The sequence below is a fragment of the Vulpes vulpes genome, chromosome 13 (genome assembly GCF_048418805.1).
Source record: "Vulpes vulpes isolate BD-2025 chromosome 13, VulVul3, whole genome shotgun sequence".
NCBI classification, from domain to species: domain Eukaryota; kingdom Metazoa; phylum Chordata; class Mammalia; order Carnivora; family Canidae; genus Vulpes; species Vulpes vulpes.
This window is the reverse complement of record NC_132792.1, coordinates 62,474,842-62,501,920: the sequence shown is the minus strand read 5'-3', so window position 1 is coordinate 62,501,920 and position 27,079 is coordinate 62,474,842. Positions and strand designations below refer to the sequence as shown.

Genomic DNA, 27,079 nt, shown 5'->3' with positions numbered 1-27,079 from the left:
AATATATTTGTAATAAATTGCCAAGTAAAGGCCAAATGAGTTATTTTGTGCTTGTAAGACGAATAATGTCTGGCCAGAGAAAAGTAGTGGGAAAACAGAGTCATCTGAGGGAAGGCATATTTAGATAGTGGCACAGGAACCCAAGAGAGCCCATCTTAGTTGTGGGTACCACTGTCTCATTGCAAATGGCAATTTGGTTTTAGAAAAAGAGATAATCACATTGTTAATTTGAGTTTTATTCATTTTCCTGGTTTTGTAATTTGCATTTGTAAGTTTATTTTGTAAGTTTATTTTGGATTTAAAATTATATGAAGGCCAAAAAAATTATATGAAGCCCCCCAAAATTATATGAAGCCCATAAGTGTAAGATATTTGTAATTTGTTTTAAGTTTATAAATGTTTAAATAATAGCATAGTAAACACATATTAAGGCCAGTGTGAGTCTGAAGGAGTCATTTTAATTTTTAAATTTATTTTATTTATTTTTGTAAGTTTTAATTTTAATTCCAGTTAACATGTGGTGTTATATTAGTTTCAGGTGTACAATATAGTGATTGAACAATTCCATATACCTGAGGAGTCTTATTTTTAAAAGAGGTCTGTTTACTACTCAGGTTTGAGAAATGAAGTTCTAAACTGTAATAAGTGCAGTATTATCTATGGCTAAATAATATCAAACCATGAACCAATAATATTAAACTGTAACATTCTGTGAAACTTGAATCATGTTTGACTATTGGCTTATTACTGTTCATTCATAGGTGCTGCATATTCATCTCCAGTTACTCCTTTCAGAGCAATGGGTTTTAGTATCTTTGCTTTCATTTTTTCATTTTTTCTTTTTCTTCTCCTAGTAGGTCTAAAAACAATTTTTTAGTGATAAAAAGCATTAGCCATTTAATATATGGAATTATTGAATCACTATATTGTACACCTGAAACTAATATAACACTGTATGTTAATTATACTGGAATTAAAATAAGAAGAAAGGCATTGACCATTTAAAATGTTTATTCATTAGAAGACACAGTTTAAAGGAAAACTCAACTATAAGCGGACTCATTCTATAGCATCTACCAAATGGTTGGAGATGCTGGCAAGTGACACTGTGTATGCTCCCCCTCCACCTTGATAGCACCAACAATGGCAAAAGTCTGAGTGTTCTAGCTAGCCCACTGCTTCAGGGAGCCTTGGTCCCCTAGCTCACTGCAGCCTCCCTCGAAATGGCCACCCACCCATGACCACTGGAACTCTAGTCATCTGACCAAGGTGGCTTCAGAGAGACACACACTAGAATATACCACAGGATGAGCCCACTACAGCTCTAGCCATCCCACCAAGGCAGCCCAAATACAATGTGTCCCAGAACCCACAGTTTACACCTTCTACAGCCCCAGTCAGCTAGTCAAAACTGCCAAGCACATCAAGTCTCCACAGGGGACATTCCTATACGAGGTTATTCCTTCAAGACTGGGAGAAGTAGCTGTTTCACCTAATTCATAGAAACAAACACAGAACATCACACAAAATGAGGAGATAGAGGAATACGTGCCAATGAAAGAAAAAGACAAAACTTTGGAAAAAGAGCTAAATAAAATGGAATTAAGCAATCTATATAAGTTAAATATGATGGCCATAAAAATGCTGACTAGACTTGAGACAAGAGTTGATAAATTCAATGAGAACTTTGAGAGATAATATAAATAATATTTATATTATATAAACAAACCAATCAGAGTTGAAAAATAAATGAAACAAGAAATATGCTAGAGGGAATAAACAACACATTAGATAATACAGAGTTACAGATCAGTGATTCTGAAGACAGGGTAATAGAAAGTACCCAAGATGAACAGCAAAAAGAAAAAAAAAAGGATTAATATAAAAGAGGAGAGGTTAAGGGACTTCTGAGACAATATCAAGCATACCCGCATTTACATTAAAGAGGCCCTAGAAGGAGACGAGAGAAAGTGGCAGAAAACTTATTTGAATAGTTTGATAACTTCCCAAACCTGGGAAAGAAAGCAGACCTAGGGATCCCTGGGTGGCACAGCGGTTTGGCGCCTGCCTTTGGCCCAGGGCGCGATCCTGGAGACCCGGGATCGAATCCCACATCGGGCTCCCGGTGCATGGAGCCTGCTTCTCCCTCTGCCTGTGTCTCTGCCTCTCTCTCTCTCTTTGACTATCATAAAAAAAAAAAAAAAAAAAAAAAAAAAAAAGAAAGAAAGCAGACCTAATCCAGAAAGCACAGAGAACCCCAAACAAGATGCACACAAGGACACCCAAACAAAGACATGTAATAGTTAAAATGCCAAAGTTTAAAGATAAAGAAAAAATCTTAAAAAGCTGTAAGAGAAAAGCAACTAGTTCTGTACAAGGGGAAAAAAACAACAGCAACAACAAAAACCCCATAAGGTGATCAGTTGATTTTGTAGCCGATACTATGCAATTAAGAAAGAAGTGGAATGATGTATTTGAAGTGCTGAAAGTAAAAAATCTGTACCCCAGAATACTCTACACAGGGCAAAACTATCATTTCAAATTAAAAGGAGAGATATAGTTTCCCAGACAAACAAAAGTTAAAGTTAATTGCTAAACAGGCCTTACAAGAAATGTTAAAGGAATTTCTTGAAGAGGAAAAGGCCATAACTAGGAGAAAATTGTGAAAAGAAAAAAAACCTTACTGATAAAAGCAAATCTATAGAAATAGTAGATCAATAACTTAGAAAGGTAGTATGAAGGTTAAAGACAAAAGTAGTAAAATCAAATATATATTAAAAATTAGTTAAGGGACTCAAAAAATAAGCAATGTAAGATATGATATCATATATCTAAAATGTGTATGTGAGGAGGAGTAAAAATGCTTTTAGAATGTGTGTGAACTTAGAGACCATCAACTTAATATAGACCGCTTTATATTTAGGATGTTATATATGATCCTTATGGTGGGCACAAACCAAAAACCTATAATAGATATATAAAAAATAAAGAGAAAGGAATCCAAATACTAACGACATCAATCACAAGGGAGAAAAGAAGGAACGTATAAGAACTACAAAACAACCAGAAACTGAGTAGCAAAATGGCAGTAATTACATGTCTATCCATAATTGTTTTAATGTTTTTTCTTTTTTTGGAGACAGAGAGAGAAAGAGAAAGAATACAAGTCTGGGTATAGGAGGGGCAAAGAGAGAGGGAAAAGAGATCTTAAGCGGACTCCACAGTCAGCATGGAGGTTGATGTGGGCTCAATCTCATGACCTTGAGATTATGACCTGAGCCAAAATCAAGAGTTAGACGCTTAACTGATAGCCATCTAGGTGTCCCATCCATAATTATTTTGAATGTAAAAGATCTAAATGCTTCAAGCAAAAGACATAGGGCACCTGGGTGGCTCAGGTGGTTTAGCATCTGCCTTCTACTTGGGTCATGATCCTAAGGTCTTGGGATCGAGCCCTGCATCAGGCTGCCCCCTTCAGTGATGAGTCTGCTTTTCCTTCTTCCTCTCCATCTGTGATCTCTCTTGCCCTTGCTCTCTCCCAAATACATAAATAATGAAATCTTAAAACAAAACAAAAGACATAGGGTGACAGAATGGATTAAAAAAGCAAGACACATCTATTTGCTGCCATAAGAGACTCATTTTAGACCTAAAGACACATACAGATTGAAAGTAAAGGAAAGGATAAAGTTATTCCATGCAAATAGAAGCAAAAAAAAAAAAAAAAAAATCTGGGGTAGCAACACTTATATCAGACAAAGTAGACTTTAAAATAAAGACTGTAACAAGAGACAAAGGAGAGCATTATAAGATGATAAAGGATTACTCTAAGAGGAGATAACAATTGTAAATATTTATGTACCTAACTTAGAAGCACTTAAATATATAAGGCAAATATTAAAACATACAGCAAAATTGACAGTAATAAAATAGGGGACTTCAACCCTTTCACTTACATCAGTGGATAGATAATCTAGACCAAAAAAAAAAAAAAAAAAATCAATAAGGAAACAGTGATGTGAGTAACACATTGGACTAGGTAGATATTTACAAATAATTCCATTCAAGAGCTGTAGAACACATGTACTGTAAGTGCACATATAACATTATTCAGACAGCTCACATTAGATTCTGAATGAGTCTCAATAAATTTAAGAAGACTGAAATTATATGAAGCATTTTTTTCTGACCAAGACAGTATGAAACTAGATATCAATTACAAGAAAAAGCTGGCAAAAAAAACAAAACAAAACACTCAACACTTGGAGATTAAACAACATGCGACTAAACAACTAATGCATCAACGAAGGACTCAGAGGAAATAAAAAAAATATGGAGACTAATAAAAATGAAGACACAACAGTCCAAAATTTTTGGAACAGAAGTATTCATAAGAGGGATATTTATAGTGATCAGGACTAGGTCAAGAAGCAAAAACAAACAAACAAAGAAACAAACAGAAACAAAAACAAAAGTCCAATAAGCAGTTCAACCCTACACCTAAAGGAACTGGAAAAAGAATGAAATTCCAAAGTTAAGGAAGGAAAGATAAAGATGAGAGTGGAAATAAATGAAAAGGAGTAAAAAAAGGGGCGGGGGGACCAAGGAAACCAAGAGGTGGTTGTTTGAAAAGAAAATATTGATGAAACTTTTGACAGGCTAGTAAGAAAAAAGGAGAGAGGACTCAAATACAATCCAAAATGAAAAAGTAGTAACAGCTGACAACAGAAATACAAAGGGTTGTAAGAGATTCCAAAAAATTATATGTTAACAAATAGGACAATCTAGAATAAATAGATACATTCCTAAAAACATACAATCTTCTAAGACTGAATCAGGAAGAAATAGATAATTGCAACAGATTAATTACTCTTAACAAAACTGAATTATAAAGCAAAACAAAAATAAAAAAGACAACTCTCCACATGCCAAAGTCCAAGATGAGATGATTTCACAGGGAATTTCTACCAAACATTTAAAAAAGTTAATACCTATTCTTCTCAAACTATTCCAAAAAAAAAAAACAAAAACAAAAAAACCAACCAACCAACCAACCAAACAAACAAACAAACAAAAAAAACAGAGGAAGGAAAATTTCAAATTTCAATTTATGAGGTCAGCATTACATTGGTACTAAAGGTAAACAAGACACTACAAAAAAAAAAAAATACAGGCCAATATCCTTGATGAACATAGATACAAAAATCCTCAACTAAATAGTAGCAAACTGAACTCAACAATACATTAAAAGGATCACTCACCACAATCAAGAGGGATTTATTCCAAGGATATAAGGATGCTTCAATATATGCAAAATCAACATCATATACCATATTAACAAAATGAAGGATAAAAATCATATGGTCATCTCAATAGATGCAGAAAAGGCATATGTCAAAATTCGACATCCATTTATAATAAAAACTCAACAAGCTGGGTTGAGCAGGAACATAATAAAGCATAATAAAGCATAATAAAGCATAATAAAGCATATATGACCAACCCCAGCTAACCTGATAATGGTAAAAAATGGAGAACTTTTCCTTTAAGATCAGGAACAAGACAAAGGTGCCCACTCTTGCCACTTTTATTCAGCATAGAACTAGAAGTCCTAGTAATAGCAATCAGAGAATTTGCAGATGACATGAGACTACCTAAAGAATCCTAAAAACTCCACCAGAACACTAATAGAATAAGTGAATTCAGTAAAGTCACAGGTTGTAAAATAAATATACTGAAGTCTGTTATGTTTCTATATACTAAAAACAGAAGCAGAAAGAAAAATTAAGAAAACAATCCTATTTACAATTGCATCAAAAAGAATAAAATACCTAGGAATAAATTAAACAACAAGGTAAAAGAGCTGTACTCTGAAAATGATAAGACATTGATGAAAGAACTTGAAGATGGCACAAAAGATATACAATGCTTATGGATAGAAGAATATTGCTAACTATCCATACCTATATGGTCAAGTAATCTATGACAAAAAAGGCAAAAATACATAATGGAGAAAAGGCAGTATCTTCAATAAGTGATGCTGAGAAAACTGAATGGACATATGTAAAAGAATGAAGCTGAACCACTTACTTCATACAGAAAAAACTCAAAATGGATTAACGACCTAAATGTGTGACCTGAAACCATAAAACTCCTTAAGAAAAAAAAAAAGCCATAGGCAGTAATCTCTTGGACACTGACTTTAGCAACATTTTTCTGAATATGTTTCCTGAGGCAAGGGAAACAAAAGCAAAAATAAACTATTGGAACTCCATCAAACTAAAATTCTTTTGCACAACAAAGGAAACCATCAACAAAACAAAAAGACAACCTACTGAATGGGAGAAGATCTTTGCAAATGATATATTTCATTAGGGGTTAAATTCCAGAATAAGGAACTCCTACAAGCTAATACCAAAAAACCAGTCTGATTAAAAAATGGCAGAAGACTTGAATAAACACTTTTGTATAAGACATCCAGAAGGTCAACAGACACATGAATGGATACTTAACATCACTAATCACTAGTGAAATGCAGATCAAGACCACAATGAGAGATCTCTTCACCTGTCAGAATTGCTAGTATCAAAAAGACTAGAAATAACAAGTGTTGGTGATCTATAGAAGGAAGGGAACTCTCATGCATTGTTGGTGGGGATGTAAATTGGTGTAGTAACTATGGAAAACAGTATGGAAGTTCCTCAAAAAATTAAAAATAGAAATACCATATGATTTAGCAATTTCACTTCTGGGTATTTACCCCTAAAAAAGGAAAACATTAATTTGAAAGGATGTATATGCCCCTTTGTTCATTGAAGCATTATTTACAATAGTCAAGGTAAGGAAGTAACTTAAAGAATGAATGGGAAAAAAAAAGAATAAATGGATAAAGGTGTGGTATATATACACAATGGAGTATTACTTAGCCGTAAAAAGGAATGAAATTTTGCCATTTGTGAACCTGGATGGACCTAGAGGGTATTAAGCTTAAGGAAAGCAGTCAGAGAAAGACAAATGCTGTATTATTTCTCTTATATGAAAAATATAAAAAAACAAATGAACAAACAAAAGCAGAAAGACTCATATTCAATGAACAGACTTGTGGTTGCCAGATAAGAGGGCAGGTGGGGAAATGGGGAAAATAGGTGGAGGTGATTAAGAACTACAAACTTCTAGCTATAAAATAAAGAAGTTGCAGGCATGAAAAGTACAGCATAGGGAATATAGTCAATAGTATTTAATAACCTTGTATGGTAGTAGATGGTAACTACACTTAACATGGTGAGTACTGTATAATGTATAAAATTATCAAATTTCTATTTCATATAGCCAAAAACTAATACAACATTGTATGTCAACTATACTCTAGTAAAAAAATTGTCCCTTATTTCAATAATATTTATTAAATGGAAAATATTGCCAGGCATACCCTCAACCACTGAGCCACCCATGTTCCCCTATTTTCTCTTATAATTTCTTAACATTTTCTTTTTTCTAGCTTACTTGATTGTAAGAATACAGTATATAATACAATGTAACACACAAAGTATGTGTTAACTAGGTTATTGGTAAGGCTTTTTTCAATAGTAGGCTATTAGTAGTTAAGTTTTGGGGAGTCAAAAGTTACATGCAGATTTTTAACTATGTGAGTTTTGATGCCCCTAGCCCCCAAGTTGTTTAAGGATCAACTGTATAAATATAAATAAATAAAATGTATTTATATATGTAAACTAATTATTATAGGTTGATCAGTAGAGAACTAAGACATGGTTATCAGCTTCAAGAAGCTCAAAATCTAGTAGGGGAGTTAAAGATGAAAGCATAAAATATAAAAATGTAGAAATAATTGCTATTATATATGTATGAATTGAAACAAAGAGGAGATACAACCTAACTTTGCCTAAAGGAGGAGAAATGGAATTCATTTCTATTAGGACTTATTATTCTCTGTGTTATAAATTAGAATTTTCAGATTCCAGAGTAAGAGAAGAACATCTGTGTAGGGTTTTTTCCCCCCTAGCTTTGAGATATTGGGGACATCTAACATATGTAAGATGTACAATGTGATGATTTTATACACATGTATATTACAAAATGATTACCACAATAAGGTTAGTTAACACCTCCATCCTGGGTAGAGTTTTAAAAATTTATCTTAGTAAGGAAACTGGCCTGCAATAGTGTGGAGAGTGTGATACAAGAATTTGCTACACATGATAATAATTGCATAATGCCCAAGGAAATGTTGAAATGGCTCATTTACATAAATTGTAATTGAATGATAGCATATGTAAATAGAATATAATGAATAGTATAATGCACTAGACATATACATCATTTATTTCATTCATTCATTTGAAAAACTACCTTTTATGTGCGAGATATAGCATAGGTACTAATGAGAAAACAAAAACTAATAAGGTATCTTTCTTGCCTCAAGGAGATTTGTTTTTTAGATTGTATTCATTTATTCATGAGAGACAGAGGGGCGGAGAGAGAGAGAGAGACAGAGACAGAGACAGAGACAGAGGGAGAAGCAGGCTCCCGGCAGGGAGCTGGATGCAGAACTCCACCCCAGGACCTTGGGATCAGGCCCTGAGCTGAAGGCAGACACTCAACCACTGAGCGACCCAGGCATCCCTTTCAAGGAGATTTTTATAACCTAGTAATAGAAGTAAAATATACTTAAGTGACTACTATCCACACTAGTTTGTGCTAAGGGTCTGGAGAACTGTATAACCAAGTATTAGAAAGTTCAGAGAAAATGCTTAGTTTGGGTAAGACAGGGGACTTCTTGGGAGAACATGGCTGTGACTTGGTTTATAGGGATAGGTAGAAGTTTTGTAGATGGCTATCATGGAGAATGGGTGAGTGTCCCAAACATAAGAATACTTTGAATCACATGAGCACATCTGTAGAGGTGGGAAAGGGCAAGTACTATTTCAGGAACAGAACATAGTTTTTTTTTTTACAATACATTTATTTTTTATTGGTGTTCAATTTGCCAACATACAGAATAACACCCAGTGCTCATCCTGTCAAGTGTCCCCTTCAGTGCCCGTCACCCATTCATCCCCACCCCCCGCCCTCCTCCCCTTCCACCACCCCTAGTTCGTTTCCCAGAGTTAGGAGTCTTTATGTTCTGTCTCCCTTTCTGATATTTCCTACCCATTTCTTCTCCCTTCCCTTCTATTCCCTTTCACTATTATTTATATTCCCCAAATGAATGAGACCATATAATGTTTGTCCTTCTCCGACTGACTCATTTCACTCAGCATAATACCCTCCAGTTCCATCCACGTTGAAGCAAATGGTGGGTATTTGTCATTTCTAATGGCTGAGTAATATTCCATTGTATATATAAACCACACCTAGGAACAGAACATAGTTTAGCTTGGTTTGAGCAGAGTTGTGGGAGACAATTTTTGAACAATTAATTAGCAATAAGTCATAGGGCCTGAATCTTGGGCAAAAAGACAATTTTACAAACATTTGTTAAGGGCTTATAACATCTCAAGCATTGGGAATGCAAAGATGAATGAATTCTTTGCCTGCAGGAACTCAGACACACCATCCCTGATGCCTTGGAGATAGGAATAGGGCAGGGATTATAAAACATGAGGGTATGTGTGATGAAGAAGATACGTGCAAAGGACTATGGGAACAATTACCTCTCACTGGGCCAGTCAGGGAAAACACTAGGGAAGAGATAATATTGTAACTGTGGCTTGATAACTGAGTCTGAAAAAACAAGAACATAATGTTTCTTCTGCTTTATGAAGGCCCAGAGATGTGAAAAAGCTGATTTAGTCAAAGAGCAACATGTGGTCCCACGTGACTCAAGGGGCCAGAGTTAGAAGTTAAGGCTGGAGAGGAAGGCTGGGGTCAAAATGAGAAGGACCTTGTAGGTTGTGGTAAGGAAGCCAGACTTAAGTTTTCAGTGATTTTCAAACATTTGGTGTTTTCTTTTTTTTTTTTAAAGATTTCATTTATTTATTCATGAAAGACATAGATATAAGAGGCAGAGACATAGCAGAGGGAGAAGCAGGCTCCCTGAAGGAGCCCAATGTGGGACCTGGCATCACGCCGTGAGCCAAAGGCAGACACTCAACCACTGAGCCACCCAGGTGTCCCTCAAACGTTTGGTTTTGTGTCACACCTTCAAATACTAGAATTTTTAGCAAGACAACGGAAAGGAAATGCTAAACAAGCCAGCAGCAATTACAGTACAAGCAATAGTATACAGTTTCACAGTGTCTCTAAAGCATCCATAGTTACCTCACTATTTGCTAGGTTGATGCTCAGCAGCCTTTTGGTTTGTTTGTTTTTTGAATAGAGCTGTTTACTCCCAGACATATGCCCTTGAACCTTGGGAGGAGATGTTCTCACAAGCTCCAATAAGCATGAGGTAGTTCCCCTGGCATATACTTGATGTGACTCTCCCTCTTATTTGTAGCAAGTTGCTTTCTACTTAACACCCGCAAGTCACTCAGATCAGCATTCTTATAGAAATGACTGTTAAAAGTTTTGATCTTGGCAAAATGGAATTTTACCTATTGATCAGAAGGTGGTTGTATGTTTGCAAAGCATGCAAAGTATAGGGACAAAGTGCTGTGTCTTACCAGAAGCAAACCATTGGCATAGGCAGTAGGAAGTCCTGAAAGATCTTTAAGGAGGTGGATCCTACAACCAAAGTGATGATAGGGGCAGGTTAGTTACACTGCAATGTGCAAAACTGGTTAGAGGAAGGAGAGGCTGGGAGCTGGAAACCTGGCCTTAAGGCCAGGACTAGGATCAGAGATAGGATGTCAGTAGAAAGGGAGATTAGGAGCCATTTTATTAAGAAAATACAGGACTTGGCAATTGATTGCATGGAGAAGGAGTGTCATGAAAAACAATCAAAGATGGTCCTGATGTTTTATACCTGGGGAACAGAATATTGGTGCATTAACAGAAATAGGATAGCAGGAATAACAGCTACTTGGGATGGGATTACATGAGAAATGTGGCTCAGGGTAATTGAGAGTTTTTAACTTAATTAATTTTTTGAGTGAGAGCACATGAGAGCACACATGCCCAAGTGCAGGCGGGGGCAGGGAGGGGGAGGGGCAGAGGGTGGGAATCCTAAGCAGGTTCCATGCAGTGAAGAGCCTACGTGGGGTTTGATCTCATGATCAGGGTAATTGAGGTTTTTTGTTTTGTTTTTTAAAGATTTTATTTATTTATCTGAGAGAGAGATTGAGAGAGATCAGAAACAGGAGGGAGGGCGTAAAGGGTAGAGGGAGAAGCAGACATCCTGCTGAGCAGGGAGCCAAATGCTGGACTCAATCCCAGAACCCAGGGATCATGAGCTGAGCCAAGGGCAGATGCTTAGCCATCTGAGCCATCCAGGCACCCCAGGGTAATTGAGTTTTAAATGGTAGTTAAAAATTAGCCAAGATTAGTGATGTTTTTCAGAATATTCTTATCATTCTAGTAAATACCTGGGGAAAGTAAATATTGCCCAATATAGCAATTCAGTGCTTTTTGGCCTATTAACATTTCATACATAACTCTTGTGTTGTTGTTGTTTTTTTTTAAGATTTTATTATGTAATGTCTACACCCAATGTGAGGCTCAAACTTAACAACCCCGAGATCAAAAGTCACATGTTCTATCAACTGAGCCAGCTAGGCACCCCTATAACTCCCTTTAAACGTGATTTTCTTTGTAATGGCTGATTTACCTATAATTTCCTATAGAATCCATTAATATAAAAATATTCCCAACCCTTATAAGTCTTAAGAAATATTCTGGAAATTGGGGATGTTCTCAACTACTTGCCAATCTAGGGATTCCAGGAAGCCTAATTCTTTTGACAAACAAGTCTATAAGGTTGTTTCTGTGACCCCTACCTTTCTATCCTGGGGTGGGGCATATGCAAAAATCCACAGAGAAGTACCACCCTGTAGTAGGTAAACTTTAAGCAGAATAGTAACTAGGTGACTAATTTTTGAGCCCTGTTACTTTACTAAAAATAAGGAAGTTAAGAAAAACCTTTTCATTAGTTATTTCCCCAATTTGAAAAGGCAAAAGGCATGTCCCCAGAAAAACCCAAAGCCACAATTTAGTAAACCCAAGCTCAAACTCGAGTGACTATATTTAAAAAAAGGTTTTTCTCAAGATGCATAACCCAGAGTCAGGAACCTCAGATTTACTTAGGGTCCCCTCAAATTGTCAGGGGTCCTCATCTTATTACCCAGGTACACAGGAGGGCACGGGGGAGGATTTCATTGGGATTCATACCACTAGATCAGTTTGCAGCACAGAACATATCAAAACACACATCCTTGACAGTCTGGAATCCTACCCATATTTCCTGGAGGAGCTGTCAGTGGGGACCTTCCAGGGTGAGCAGTTTGGAGCCTCAAAGGGGCCTGCCCTGCGGAATGGGGAAAGGTAGAGGGAAAGAGGGAGTGTGAGACAGGTGATTTCCCTCCTGAGTTGTTTTTGTTTTTCAGCAGCAGCATTTCCCCTCTTTCATCCACAGCTGAATCTAGAGTTCTCTAATTATTAAAGGCTAGTGGTTCAACACAGTTTCATTTCTCCTGGTCCCTGAGCTATCATGAAGGTGTTGACGGAGTGAGTTATAATTGGCACAAGAAATTTTAAAGTAGACGGCACCAGGCTATTCTAGTTTTGTAGTAAAAAGGGCAGGTGGGTGCCATTGGTGATTTGCACCTTTCCCACTCCTCAGTGTCAATAGCAGAAGCAGTACTGGACATGTGGGTAAAGCTCCTGGGGATTAGCTACCCTCCTCCCAGAGCCCCAGAATACAGATCAAGCATTCTGGTTTGAGGCACAATAAAAGTTAGGACAATGTATATTAGCCTTTTCTTCAAATGTTAGGAGACTCATCTTCCCTCTCTTACGTTGCTTTAATGGTATTTCCATGGGGCTACTTTCCCACTTTCAAATGTAAGATAAAATTAAGGAATGTAGATTAAGACTGAGTAACATGTGCAATGTTCTTTCAAGCCATTGAAATTTTGGAATATTTTAGTAAAACATCTGGCTGGTGTTTTGTTTTTTACCTTTCCACACAGATGGAGGCCTAGAACCAGAGTGTAACATGAATGCTGTTGCTTGGAGCACAGACCTGTATGGCTGTAACCTCAGTGTGACCTCACAGGTTACCATGCCTTCAGGGACTAAGGGGCTGAATCTGTCTCCTCCCTCTAACAGGGGTCCATTTTCAGCAGGAACTCAGCCCTGCACACAGGGTATCTGAAAAATAAGTCATCTTTTTTTTTTTTTTTTTTTTTTTTTTAAGATTTGAGAGAGAGCGAGAGCAAGCATACAAGTAGGGGTAGGAGCAGAGAGAAGGAGAAGCAGATTCTGCACTGAGCAGGGAGGGACCCCAATGTGGGTCTCAATCCCAGGACCCTGGGATCATGACCTGAGCTGAAGGCAGATGCTTCACTGACCGAGCCATCCAGGTGGGTGCCCTGAAAGATGCAGGTTTCATTAATATAAATCTGATCTCAAATATTTGAGGCTTTGAATTTTCAGTTCTTAATTTAAGTACAAACATTTGATTAGTTTTGAATTGAGTAAAGTATGTGTTTCTTGTGTAGCTTATTTGTGGGAGTAGTTCTAGCTTCCATCTTGTTATGTGAACCTGTTGCCTTTAGCTAGAGAGTTGCCTGTTTTATAATCCTTCTGGGGCTAACCGCTACTTCTATTTGCTATTTAGCATTTTCTCCATTTCTCTTGTGATCTCATAACCAAGTAAGATTATATTTATTCATTTATTTTTCAGCTTATTAATATACTGCAATGCCTCCTGGCTTCAAAAAAATGATAAAATCACTGAGAACAATAGTTGATAATTAATGAAGGCTTATACCCCGGCCCCCCCCCCCCACCCCCGCCCAGCTTACAAAATTCAGACAAGAATCTTATTCAAAAATCTTGAAATGTGGACTCAACCTTCAATCCTTAAGAACAGAAAATAAATTCCTTGGGCTAAAGAATGCTTTAAAAATGGATTAAAAAAAAAGCCTAGGAATTGTTAATAGGATCATGCGGCCAAATTAGCTAACAAAAACAAAGACTGGAGGAGACTAATACTGTCACTCAGATCCTCCCAGGTCTTTAGAGCATTACTTGTTTCAAGAACACTTATCTCTGACATGAAAAAACAGTCTCGTTTTGTCTGTTCTATTTAAATGGGTCCATCTTTGATTAGGGGAAAATGAAGCAGCTATCAGAGCAGACAACTTTACTGAACTGGAAATATTTCCTTTTTTGACATTTTTCTGAACATCTCCGATGTACCATAACCCATGCTCTTGTGTAATAACATCACATTCTATTTGACCAAATATTGCAGGATCACAGATATAAGAGGCCACAAACCCTGTCTGGAGAGATGGAGAATTATCAGTCTGTGCAGAATCTGGGATTGTACCCTTCTTGCAAGCTAACAAGCAAGTCTGATACTGTCGCATGGGTTTTGATGGAAGATAGGAGACTCCTAGGTCAGAGACAAATGACTGAATCACTCATAGCACATGAGTAGCATCAGCGTGATGTCAACACCAGTCCCCAAGCCCCTTTCTCCCAGTCCATGGGGCATTCAGAAGGGCTTAGATGAATGCCTGCGTATCCTATGAGTTATGTGACAGGCAAGGTATCCAGAGCTAAGGAATTTACCATTTTTACAGTGAGAGGCAAGCAAGATGCCACTCCAACTCTCAAAATTGCTCTCGGCAAATAAAACACTGAGAAATGGCTAAAGAGTAGTCAGGGCTTTGCATTCCTAGCATCGTTGGCAAGAAGGTGGAGAAATGGAGTTCAGGACCCAAAATGGATTATTTTTTCCAGTAGAAACTTCACTGAGAAGATGATATTTAGGCTGGGATGAATAGATACTTGGTGAGGACAAGAAGGACCCATTCTAGTTAGTGAGAACATTATTTGCCAAGGCCCTGAGGCATGAGAGACACAGAGATGTTTCAGGAACAGTGAAGAGTCTGGCATGCCTGGGACAGTGGTGATAAGGCTAAATAAATAGACTGGCATCCAGTCGTTGAGGGTTTTGCATGCCATTGAGATTATGGAGCTTGGCTTTTCATTTTATTTTAACCTAACAAATTTCAGAGCATTTTGAGAAAAAGTATGACATGATTGAATTTTATTTTCTATTATCTGGTGATAATGTGGAGCATACTGAAATTGGAGAGAAGTTATGTGTGCATTTTATCAAAAAGCTCTGGAACAGCTCACTTCTTTTAGGTCCTTTATCCCCCCTCTTACCCCTTTTTCCTAAAGCTTTGCTAACTTATCCTACCCTGTGTCCCATTCTCACTTTCAAGAACCTCACATACTCACTGTCATGCCTGGCAGTTAGCTCCCTTCAGCTCACATTGCATATGCTCAGAAATTGGCTGGTAGGAATATTTCCATTTGATGCACTGAATTTTACAATACTTTTAGAGTTGTAAACATGTTATTTCCTGGGACTTCATCCACATTTGTTTTTTATTCATGTCAATATTCTAAGAAGAATTTTTACTTGGTAGAATTTATAAATTCAAAATCTAAAAGGTAAATTGGAACATTCAGTTTATTAAAATAACAAAAACCCCACAAAGTACTTTATTTGAAATAGTATTTGCTTATTCTAAAAAGAAGTCATAAGACAAGTGTAAGAATATTTTAATATATTAAAAAAATACATTAACTACCCTGAACATAAAAAAAACCAGAGATACAAAGTATTTTATTCTTGTTATGATTTTAAGACCCTTCCAGTTTTATAATGTATTCTGGGGAGGAAGTGATGGTTATTATTTTTTAAATCCCATCTGGGAAAGTGTATTAGCATCCTGTCACCACTGAAACAAATTACTACAAATTTAGTGGTTTAGTACAACACAGATTTTCTTCTACAGTAGTTGTGGAGATCAGAATCTGCAATAATCTTTACTGGGGTAAAAAGTCAAGATATCGGCATTGCTGGCATATTGGTTCCTTCTGAAAACTCTGAGGGGGAGGACCTTTGTTGTTACCTTCTTTATCTTCTCAGTGGTGCTTGTACTTCTTGGCTTTTGTCTCCCTCACATCTGCTCTTCTTCTTACATACCTCCCCTCTGATTCTGAGCCACCTTCTTCCCGTTTATAGGGACTGTGATTATATTGGGCCCACCTGGGAAGTTTAAAGTAATTTCCCCATCTCAAAATCCTGAACCTAATTACACCTGCAAAGTCCCTTTTGCCTTAAAAGGGAACATTCACACTGCCTTAGGATTAGAATGTAGACATATTTGGGGAGGTCATTATTCAACCTACTATATTTCCACTTTTCACTGAAAGCACTGTTCTTTTCTCCTTCCACAGATTTACTTGATTAGGGATCACAGCTGAGAGGATTGGGCTCCCTAAACATATCATCCATATATCAATATATTTTAGAATAAATTTAGAAAAATATGTTCTTGGAGCTGGAGGCTTCTGAGTGAATCTTCTTTTCGCCACATCCTTGAATGTGTCAGGTTGGTTAAGTTTATTTCTCCTTAAGTATAGCAGACCCAATCTGTGCCCTACTCACACCCCCTTATTCTTCCCACTTCAGTGCATCATGACTCCAAACTGCAAAGTGCTGGTATTTGCATCTTTTTGCCTGAAAGCCGCCCTAGTCTCCGAGCCTGTTTTGTCTGCTCAGGACAGACTGGAAATGCTATAGAAATTAACTACCCACCCTCCCCATCAACCTTCACTAATGAGTGGAGCTTGTGTATAAATATCCCAGCTCCCTCATTTGTTTATTATAATTTGTTTTGTTGAGATACAGTTCATGAAACATAAAACTCAGTATAAAATTCAGTGATTTTTTTTTTTATATAGTCACAATATAGTACAACCATCACTACTAATTCTGAACATTTCTACCCTTACCCAAAGAAACCCATACCTGTTAATAGTTTCTCTGGGTCCTCCTCTGCCCCTGGAACCCACTAATCTACTTGCTGTCCCTATGAAAATTGGCTTATTGTGGACATTTTCTATAAATGGAATCACACAATATGTGGTCACTCATTTTTGGATGGATAATTTTTTTAAAAGATTTTATTTATTTAAGAGAGAGAGAGAGTGCATGAGCAGGGGGTACAGATAGAGGGAGAGGGAGAAGACTCCCCACTGAGCAGGAGCCTGCTGCAGGACTCAACCTTAGGACCCTGGAATCATGACCAGAGCTGAAGGCAGACACTTAATGGACTGAGCCACCCAGGTGCCCAGGATGGATAATTTCAGGCACATGTTCAACGACAGTTCTCAGATTTCCCCAGCAGGATTAAACTGTTGCCCATAGTCTTAATGAGTAATTAACTGTCTGCCTTTCTTTCCTGTGTCACTTCCCTACTTTCCCAGCAATGTTTCCTGGAATCACTTCTCTAATAATGCACTTGCACTTGAAACCTTGTCTTAGGGTCTCTTTCTAGGGGAACCCAGACTAAAATACCAGGTATATCAAATTAATTAATCCATTCCTAAATTTTACATGGACTATTTGTGCATGGTACATTGCTTAACACTGAAAATACAGCACAAACAAGTCTGTCATTGCCTCTGCTCTCACGGAGGTTGTTTAAGCAGGGAATAAATGCATTAAGCAAATTATAAGTCAGATGAGTATTATGAGGGAGGAGGTGAGAGAAGGCCTAGCTAAGGATGAGAATGTGGAAGTAGAAGGAGTGAGCCGGCTGCAGGGGGTGGGGAAAATGTTCCAGGCACATGGATCCACTGTAAGGCAAAGGTGAGCATGGTGCTTTGGAGGATGGAGAACAATCCATATGGCTCTTGCTGACAGACCTGGAGAATAGTTGTACTAGATACTTATATGTTCCTTCGAGGAAGAACTTGGTGTCCAGCTGTGGAGTGTGTGGTCAGTAGTCTGCAGCTGTGAGCTCCTTCGTGCATGCCTCAGCTCATGAGAGCCACCTTGCCCAAGGTCTTTCCCAGAGCTGCTTGCATCTGGTGACTGGGTGAGACTGGGATATAGAGGCATAGCCATCTGGCCTGGCTGGGGATATTCTCCTGGACAGCATTTGCCCCAGAGCTCCTGGCTACGTGTGTTGTGTCTGCATTGCCGTTCAACGGTTCCTTCAGTCCAGCCCCGCTCTGCCTACTTCTTTTCACAGGGGTTGGTCCTTTATAAACATCTCACTCCTCAAACACTGTATTAGGATTGGCTCCCAGAGGACCCAACCTCCAGTAGCAGAGAAACAGGAAAGCATTGTGTTAAGAGTAATATTACAAGGCTTCTCCTCAGATACACAGGAGGTGAGGGTCTTTGAGACCTGATAGGGCCGGACTTTACATATACTGAGCAAGAATGACTTTGGAGTCTTCACAGAAGGTTCTGCAAATATATGTGCCTTGGAGAGATTCTGGAAGTCTGAGAACAACTCAGAGGAAGTGACGATTTGTGATGAGCATCAACATTTGGGGGTACAAATGTAAAATACATTTTATTATTTGTGTTTTTCTAAATTTGTCTCAAATGATAACATTTGTATATACCTATGTAAATGAACCGTACTAGTAATATGTCTGTTTGGATTTACATAGTCTTTCATCCCTGGATCCCTCAGGAATGGGAGCAAAAGGGAACATCGTAGACAAATTTTTTTTTCTGTAAGGATAATATTAGATTACTGCTGACATTTAAAATTTTATGTCCTGTCTGGGTAGTAGACTTTTAAAATGATAATTAGATGCTACTCCAGTGGGTACTTTGAAAAGCACTAAAATATTAAATAACTTGAATGTTTAACTTACATTAGCTGGAACAGGAGCATCTACACTCCTCTGCCTTTAGGGTATGCCACTAAAGTCTAGGCTGTCCTCAAAGTACAGAAACAGGAGCTCCTTCCCACCCTAAGGGTCCTAGGATGCTTCACTGTAGATATCTTGGAACATGTGGGCAGTGGCTTCCTGCTTGTCCCTAAATGACTGGAGGCCTAGTGGTGGGCATTGCCATGAAGGAAAGGGCAGTGCTGCCTTGTGCAGCCTGTTGAGGTGCTAACAAGCCTCCTGGATGCTCTCATGGTGCCCCTCACATCCATCAAGTGCTTCTTGACTTGGGAACCAGGGATCCATGACCTAAAGCCTCCTTTTGTGTCCCTTCTTCTAGTTACTTCCTCTGGTTCTGACGCTTCTCAGTAGACCAGAGATGCGTTCAGTATCCTTGTCCTCTCTTTGAGGGCAGGAGGTGGGGTACTATCTTTAGGGCTTTACAGTAATTTCAGAGGAAAAAATAAAAACACATAATAAATTCCCTGTTATAAAGCAAGATATGTTTTGAGTATATGAAAATGAAAGCAACTTCATTTACATGAAGTTCTAGAACAAACAAAACTACAGTGACAAAAATCAGAACAGTAGTTGCCTCTGGAGGGGAAATTGACTGGACAGGGGCCCAAGGATGTTTTCTAAAGTGACAGAAATGTTCTAAATCTTGCTGGGGTGGAGGTTTATGTTTGTTCAAACTCATTGAATTGTGTATTTGAAATCTATATATTTTATGTAAATTTAAAAAGTACACAGGATGGCAGCTCAAAAAATGAAAAAGAGATGACTGTATAAAACTAATTCAGGTAAGATTTAGATTTCAAACTTACTTAGTTTTAATTGCCTAAGTTGAGACAGTTAAAGGAAAGGACTCATCAGTAGCATGCAGCTCTGTTAAGGCATATAAAAACATTTTTATCCATAATTATTTCTTATTAGAAATCCAGAATTTTGCATGAGATCAAGTTCTTTGAACAGAGAGAAAAATTGGTTTTATGTTTCATGAACTCAAGTTAGTTAGATGAGACTTAGTACATATTTCTTTAGCTTTTGTCTTTAGCCAACACCCAATATTTCCATCTATAGGGACTCTTTTCCCCATTTGACCATGTCACATGAACACCAGTTAGTATTACTCTTGACAGGCAAGGCATCTCACTCAGAGACCAACTACCACATGACCCCAGAGTGGTTAGGGACTAGTAGGATAATTTCTAAAACTGGGTGAGGTGACACAGCCCTGTGGAGTGTACCAAACGCTGGCTAGATCAAAACACTCGAGTATGGATGCCAGAAAAACTGAGGGCACAGAATGAAAAGTTCAATGTGGATATCAAAACACAAATAGGGGCATCTGGGTGGCCCAGTCAGTTAGGCATCTGTCTTTGGCTCAGGTCATGATTCCAGAGTCATGATCTCAGGTTCATGATCCCAGGATCGAGCACCACATTGGGCTCCCTGCTCAGTGGAGAGCCTGCTTCTCCCTTTCCCTCTGCCTGTCCCCACTGCTCGTATTCCCTCTCTCACTTTCTCACTTTCTTTTTCTCTCTCTCAAATAAGTAAACAAAATATCTTAAAAAGAAAAAGACAAGCAACAAATAATCTTTTAGTATAACTATGCAAGGGGATACTTCTATATCCCTTTCATATATATATATATATATATATATATATACACACACACACACACACACACATACACATATACAGGACATATCTACAAGAGATATAATTTTACTAAAAACATTTAATTAATTTAATTAATTTTTAAAAATATTTTATTTATTCATGAGAGAGAGAGAGAGAGAGACAGAGAGAGAGGCAGAGACACAGGCAGAGGGAGAAGCAGGCTTCATGCAGGGAGCCTGATGTGGGACTGAGTCCCGGACTCCAAGATCACGCCCTGGGCCAAAGGCCGGGGTTAAACCTCTGAGCCACCCAGGGACCCCACTAAAAACATTTTAAATCTGAAATTCAAATTTAACTGATGTCCTATATTTTTATTAACTAAATCTGGCAACCCTCTGCTTGGGATATACTGAAAAGCAGGATTTTGTTTATTGGTTTGTTTTCAGGGAAAATCAGAGACACACAAAATCCGAGCATGTGTTTCTCAAACTTAAGCTTGCATCTGAATCACCTGCAGAGCTTGTTAAAACAGACTATTGAGTCCAACTTTCTGATTGATAGGTCTGGGGTGAGGGCCTGAAAATTTATATTTTTAACATCCCCAGGCATTGTAGAGTCCAGGGATCACATCTGAGAACTGATCAGAGGCAATATGTTACAGATGTATGTGCAAGGATTGCTAGAATACCATGTTAATGTATCCTATTCATTGCCATTCTGTCCAGCACACTAAACTGCATGACTAATGAGTGGCAACACATCAAAAATATCATGTATTGTCATGTAATATCAAGAAACCATTTATTATATATAGTTGCCTATGTTGCCAGGTTTTATAGCCATTCTATAGGTAAGTGCCTCTGTGGTCAATGGATTGCCTTTTAATATATGTGACGTTAAAAATTCCATATTAAAATTAGAATAGAATTAAAATTTCGATAAACTAATAAAATAGGAACATCAGAGAACCTTTGCTAAATTAAACACCAAATAAATATTAAACAAAATGAAAACCTCATGAATTTTATTAAACACCACCACAATTCCTGTAGCAAATTGTATATATACACAACCTTCATATAACCTTAGGATTTTACCCAGAATGGAATTTCCACACCATGACCATGAAAATGGTTTTCTTGGAGGAAGATAAAAGGGATATTTGCTTGTACTTTTTATAGAACTGGAACATAGTGAAATGTTTTAAAGTAATTTTGAAACTTATATTTTTAATTTTTATTATAAAAAGGTTATTGGGTTTTTGTTTCCTAGTTTTCTTTTTATCGGTCTACTAAAATTGATTCGAATTTCCTCTTTTGAGAGTGAGAAGTATGTAGGGAAAAAAATGGAAGAAAAGTACTAGAATATTTGCTGGGTGTCTGAGTCCTTTGGCCACTGTTAGGAAATTGTTGATCTACCACAAACACATGTAAAATGTAAGAAATAGCTTAGTAGAGAGATATATATACTGAAGTATATATGGGTGAAATAATGTGATGTCTAGAATTTGCTTTAAAACACTGTAAAAAAGGGGATGCCTGGCAGTCAGTTTGAGCATCTGACTCTTGGTTTTGGCTCAGGTCATGATCTCAGGGTTGTGGGATTGAGCCCTGCTTCAGGCTCTGGGCTCCAGCTTAGCACAGAGTCTGCTTAAAATTCTCTCTCTCCCTCTCCCACTCTCTCCACTCTCTCTCTCTCAGATAAATAAATAAATCTTAAAAAAATACAACAAGAAAAAGGTTGAAGGAAAGATGAAGTAAGCTTGGCAAAATAAAATGTTGATAATTGTTGAAACTAGGTTTTGGGAGCCTGGGGTTTATGATAGTATACTACCTTTATAGTATAGTTTAAAAATTTCTAGAAGGACCTGTGGCGTAAACAGATGCTGTGTGAACGCTTGTAGTCGGCGTCCGAGGGTGTAGGTCACCATGAGCCGGCTCCAGGATGAGTACGACCCCTACGCAGTGGAAGAGCCTAGTGACGAGGAACCCGCTTTGAGCAGTTCTGAAGATGAAGTGGATGTGCTTTTACATGGAACTCCTGACCATAAAAGAAAACTCATCAGAGAATGTCTTACTGGAGAAAGTGAATCATCTAGTGAAGATGAATTTGAAAAAGAAATGGAAGCTGAATTAAATTCCACCATAAAAACAATGGAGGACAAGTTATCCTCTCTGGAAACAGGGTCTTCCTCAGGAACTGGAAAAGTTGGAACAGCTCTGACAAAGTACTATGATGATATATATTTTGATTCTGATTCTGAAGATGAAGACAAAACAGCACAGGTAACCAAGAAGAAAAAGAAAAAATGACACAGGATTCCAACAAATGATGAGTTATTATATGATCCTGAAAAAGATAACAGAGATCAGGCCTGGATTGATGCACAAAGAAGAGGCTACCATGGTTTTAGAATACAGAGACCATATCAACAACAGCAGCCTGTTCCAAATAGTGATGGTGTCTTGAATTGCCCTGCCTGCATGACCACACTATGTCTTGATTGCCAAAGGCATGAATCATACAAAACTCAGTATAGAGCAATGTTTGTGATGAATTGTTCTGTCAACAAAGAGGAGGTTCTAAGATACAAAATCCCAGAGAACAGGAAGAAAAGGCGAGGCCATAAGAAGATGAGGTCTAACCACGAAGACGCTGCAGAGCAGACAGAGGCACAAGCGGAAGAAATCTATCACCCCGTTATGTGCACCGAATGTTCCACGGAAGTGGCCGTCTATGACAAGGACGAAGTCTTTCATTTTTTCAACGTTTTAGCAAGTCATTCTTGAATACTTCAGTTGGCATTTAATTGCCCAATACAGTATATAAGGCAAACATGGACAGTTATTACCCTCTTGCCTATTAATATCAAGTAACATTCTGAGCAGTTATCTGAGGATGCAGTGTTTATCTTTTTTTTTTTCAGTGTTTATCTTTTTGAAAGAGAATGGTTGTCAGCCTTCATCCCTCCACCCCCTTTAAAAATTTTTTCCCCAGCTCTGATGGGACTGATAATTCATTCCCTCTTTGATGGGCATTTGGAAACTATGGGGCTTTTCATGTATTAAAGCTATTTAGAATTAAAATGTTCTGCAGTTATAAGTAAAAAAAAAAAAATTTCTAGAAGTTAAAAAAAATCTAAGGACTTGGATTATATTCTCAGCTTTGCCACTAATTAGATAAGAAATCATACTCAAATCACTTAAATATTCTGTGCCTCAATTTTTACAAATGATTGGATAGCAATTAGCAAGTAACAATTGAGCCAGGTAGCACCTGGATGTTACTATCTGAATTCCCAGGGATATTGTCAGATTACTGGAAAGTATAATGTATTTTAAAAAAAACTAAAACCAGTTTTCAGGTATGACAATTTATTGTGGAAATTGAGTACAAATGCTTGGAGCACAGATCTGGTAAATGAAGTTTCCCAAAGACTTCTATTTTTTGTGTGTGTTTATGAATAGTTATTTAGGGTAGGTATCTGCTGAGATAGCAGAGAGGCTCAGACTCCTACATGGGAATAGGATAGGCAAAAAAAAAAAAAATATGTTGCACATCTTGACTCTTTTGTGTTCGGAAACACAAAAGCAAAGCAATCTTTTAAGATTTCTAAATACCATCTGTATCTACTAACAAGGTAAAATAATTTAATTTGTAGACTTTTGTGATTGATCCCCAAAAGGCAGATAAATACAGAAGGAAAATGTAAAGGTCAAGAATATGCAAGCTTATGTGTCTGTTGCTGTGTGTATATGAGCATGAGCAATTGAGACCCTCTGAAATGTAATCCAGGGATGGCTGTGTTCCCCATGTAGAATGGGGGAGATGAGGCCCTCTTATTGTGAACTTAGAGCCAATGGGCATGGTTCAGGTCCAGAAATGGGTCACGGCCTGAAAGTCTGAGGAGCAGAGTTTGTGACTGACTGCATGTCCAGCCATCAGGGGAGTGGTACCCTGATCCCCTCCACCTGGCCCTGAAGATGCAGGAATAGGTGCAGACTAGGATGAGAATGTGCCCGCACCCAGTGGCTTAGGGTGGACTTAGGCACTATATGAATGGTGTCCTTGCCCTCCTGAATTATTAGAAATTCTTTCCTGTGGTTATTTTTTTTAAGGTTTTTATTTATTTATTTATCATGAGACACACACACACACACACACACACACACACACACACACACAGGCAGAGTCACAGGCAGAGGGAGAAGCAGGCTCCATGCAGGGAGCCAGACGTGGGACTCGATCTCGGGTCTCCAGGATCAGGCCCTGGGCTGAAGGCAGTGCTAAACCGCTGAGCCACTTGGGCTGCCCCTTTCCTGTGGCTATTAGGCAATTATTCTCTGCCACAGGGTGGATTCTATACAAAAGGGTTAAAATTCTTTCATAGTGTGGTGTGTTTAACAGTATTTTCTTTGTTATGGACTGAATGTTTGTGTCCTCCCCTCCCCTACATTCATATGTTGAAGCCCTAACCCTCTGTATAGATTATTTGGAGTTGAGACCTCTGAAGAAGCAGTTAAGGTTACATGAGGTCGTCAGGGTGGGGCTCTATCCAATAGGATTAGTGCCCTATGAGAAGAGACTCTAGGGCACTTGTGTGCTTTTTTTCTCTCTCTCTCTCTCTCGCTGTATCCCTTATCCCCCTCTTTCTCCATCCCCATCTTCTACCTCCCCCCATGTGCTCAATAAAAGGCAAGCCAGGAAGAGAAGCCTTACTAAGAACTGAATTGTCTAGATGCCTGATCTTGGACTTCCAGTCTCCAGAACAGTGAGAAAAATAAATGTTGTTTAAGCCACCCAGTCTGTGGTATTTTGTTATGGTGGCTTGAGCAGACTAATATACCCTCCGAGAGCTAGGTGAGAGTCCTTCCTTCTAGGCTGCACCAGAGAGGTCATTTTGGGCAGGAAGAGGTATGGAGAGGAATCTGGAGTTTGAGACCTCCAGTTGACCCTTGAGCAACATGGCAAGGTTTGGGGCACTGACCCTTTTAAAGTAAAAAACCCTCTCAAAACTTTTAGTTCCCCTAAAACTTAACTACTAATAATCTACTGTTGACTGGAAGCCTTACCAATAACATAGTCAATTAACATATGTTTTGTATGTTTTATGTATTATATACTGTATTCTTACAATAAAGCTAGAGAAAAAAAAAGTTAAGAAGACTGTGAGAGAAAATATTTACAGTCCTATACAGTAAAAAATATAAGGGGACTCCACACAGTTTAAACCCAAGTTGTTCAACAACAAAAAGTTGTTTCCCTGTATTTGGAAAGGGTGCTTTAGCTGGGGATAATGATGGGGGTAGATGGGGGTAGGGGGATTTCCTGAGGAGTAAGAGGCAATAGAGGATGCTAGTTATCCAGAGAAGATGGAGAAGTTGCCAAGAGGGAAGGAATTAATGTGAACTTTACCTTCTTTACATTTTCGCTTGTGGATTACCTTGCCAGGAGACACTATCAATCACAGAGTAGTTGTTCAATAAATCTTTGGATACCTGCATGAATTCCTTTGGGACATGCATTTTTCTTTGGCAGACTGCTTCATCACCACATACATAGAATGGTAAATGTACTCAATAACTATTTTAATCTTGTTAGTTTAACCTTTTGAAAATAAAATCTTTACCATTTTGAAGTGCTGAATATGCTTATTTCCCCCCATTAAAGCCTATATTTAAATGACTTCCTTCTCTTTTTGGAGGATATATTTTTTGAAAAACTTTCTCTAAGTTGACTTACTTTGTCAGTAGTGTGCTGTAGAAAAAAAATGAGTTTCTTTTGGTGAAACAAGGGGCCCAGTAGCTTGCATGTGAGAAAAGAAGATCATGGTAGAATCTTAACGAGTGTTTGCCCATAATCAATGAAGATATCTAAATACTTTGATTAGATTATTACCTAATCCCCAGTAAAAACTTTTGCCTGCATCCCCTACCCTATGTTACTACATATTTGTAAAATTTAGAAAATTTTGGTTGATATGGATGATGTGGGGCTCAAGCCCTTTGCTGATAATCTTCATATGTTACTTTCTTTAATTCTCACAATATAACTGTAATACAGAAATAAACTAAAGGAGGAGTCCTTTGGAATATGACTTAGAGACCCAGAACTGCTAAAGCAGAACCTGTTCTCTTTTCTAGAGGTAAAGCCAAACATACTCCTTGTTTCATTGTGCTCTTTTTTTTCCTTTACGGTTATATTTATTCATGAGACACACACACACACACACAAAGAGAGAGAGAGAGAGAGAGAGAGGCAGAGACATAAGCAGAGAGAGAAGCAGGCTCCTTGTGGGGAGCCTGATGTGGGACTCGATCCCAGGACCTCAGGATCATGACCTGAGCCAAAAGCAGATGCTCAACCACTGAGCCACCCAGGTACCCCTGTGCCCTGTCTTTATAAGAACAATTAGATTTGGAATTTTAAAAATGTCTTTCAACAGAGAACTTACGCCCTTTTGTTAGCATTTTAAAAACAAACATCTTACCTTGAATTAAAAGCCAGTGATTAAAATCTACAAGTAATATTATCCAGCAAGTAATCACTAAGCTAAATATAAAATCAGAGTATAGAAAATTAAGTGTGGAAACTGAGCCATTATTCTCATATG

At 37.9% G+C, this 27,079-nt stretch overlaps 1 long non-coding RNA gene and 1 pseudogene across 5 annotated transcripts in view; both read left to right on the top strand.

The window, feature by feature from the left end:
* The window catches only part of LOC112930013 (uncharacterized), a 143,716-nt gene that overhangs the window by 11,865 nt on the left and 104,772 nt on the right, over positions 1-27,079 (top strand). The window contains exons 3-4 of one of the 5 annotated variants that reach the window (XR_011996631.1): positions 13,313-13,478; positions 14,375-19,617. The exons of the other annotated variants lie outside the window; for them this stretch is intronic. This is a non-coding gene — a long non-coding RNA (uncharacterized lncRNA). Of the gene's footprint in view, positions 1-13,312; positions 13,479-14,374; positions 19,618-27,079 lie in introns of those variants that run through there. 5 annotated transcript variants of the gene reach the window in all.
* Positions 22,336-23,331, top strand: LOC112930003 (E2F-associated phosphoprotein pseudogene; annotated as a pseudogene).